This window comes from Acanthochromis polyacanthus, chromosome 16 (genome assembly GCF_021347895.1).
Source record: "Acanthochromis polyacanthus isolate Apoly-LR-REF ecotype Palm Island chromosome 16, KAUST_Apoly_ChrSc, whole genome shotgun sequence".
In the NCBI taxonomy this organism is placed as follows: Eukaryota; Metazoa; Chordata; class Actinopteri; family Pomacentridae; genus Acanthochromis; species Acanthochromis polyacanthus.
Window position 1 is genome coordinate 37,896,688 of NC_067128.1, and position 1,494 is coordinate 37,898,181.

Genomic DNA, 1,494 nt, shown 5'->3' on the forward strand with positions numbered 1-1,494 from the left:
TGTTTTCTCCGGTGTTTTCGGCGACACTGAAACGTGTTTTTGAAGCTTTAAACCCTCAGCAGGCATTCGTTCTTCATGTTCTGACAGATTTACTGCAGCTAAAGAACGTCTAGCAGCAGAACCACGGAGAGTTAGAAACCAGCGTGTGACGTTCAGGCTCCAGGAAAATGAAATGTCGGAGTTGAACCTGAACGCAGCGGCTCAGTAAACAGCTGCAGCTGAGACTCTTATGTAACAAGGAAGTTCTCGTCTGGGTTCTGTTTCAGGGCTGACGTTCTCACACGTTTCATTCATCTGCTGGTTGGAGGTTCCATGTGATTAAAATCAGAGAACGTTCTACATGAATAAAGTCTGATCCACACTATTAAACTTTGAGAAGGTTCCACATTGGTTGGTTCATTGGTTGTTTTCAGGTTTTCAGTTGATCTCAGGAGTAACACCAACAGAGCAGCAGAACATGCAGGAAACACCAGCATCAGCTCTGAAGGTTCTCTCTGATCTTTGGGTTTCTGCTGTGGTTTTAGAGAAGAACAGATTTAGATTCCAGACCAACATGGAGACTGCTGGTCTGCTGAGTCACATCAGAACAGAACATCTGACCTCCTGACCGTCTGAAGACCATCATAACCTGAGAAAGGAGAACCAGTTGTTGTTCCTTCACAGGAAGTTTGAGTAGACCTACCGACAACTGTCCAGTTGTCTCTAGGTCTACTCTAGAACATTCTCCAGGAAACGTTCTCCTCTATGGACTTCAAGGACCTGGAACTCTGGAAATATTCCCAGTCTGAAGGTAGAACTCTGATCATTAATAAAGTTACTGGAGATGAAGAACCAGATGATCTGAGGAGGTTCTGGTGGGTTATACTGGTAGTAGTACTGCAGTAGTACCATTACACTGGTAGTAGTACTGCAGTAGCACCTTTATACTGGTAGTAGTACTGCAGTAGTACCATTATACTGGTAGTAGTACTGCAGTAGTACCTTTACACTGGTAGTAGTACTGCAGTAGTACCATTACACTGGTAGTAGTACTGCAGTAGCACCTTTATACTGGTAGTAGTACTGCAGTAGTACCATTACACTGGTAGTAGTACTGCAGTAGTACCTTTACACTGGTAGTAGTACTGCAGTAGTACCATTACACTGGTAGTAGTACTGCAGTAGCACCTTTATACTGGTAGTAGTACTGCAGTAGTACCATTACACTGGTAGTAGTACTGCAGTAGTACCATTACACTGGTAGTAGTACTGCAGTAGTACCATTACACTGGTAGTAGTACTGCAGTAGTACCATTATACTGGTAGTAGTACTGCAGTAGTACCATTATACTGGTAGTAGTACTGCAGTAGTACCTTTATACTGGTAGTAGTACTGCAGTAGTACCATTATACTGGTAGTAGTACTGCAGTAGTACCTTTATACTGGTAGTAGTACTGCAGTAGTACCATTATACTGGTAGTAGTACTGCAGTAGTACCTTTATACTGGTAGTAG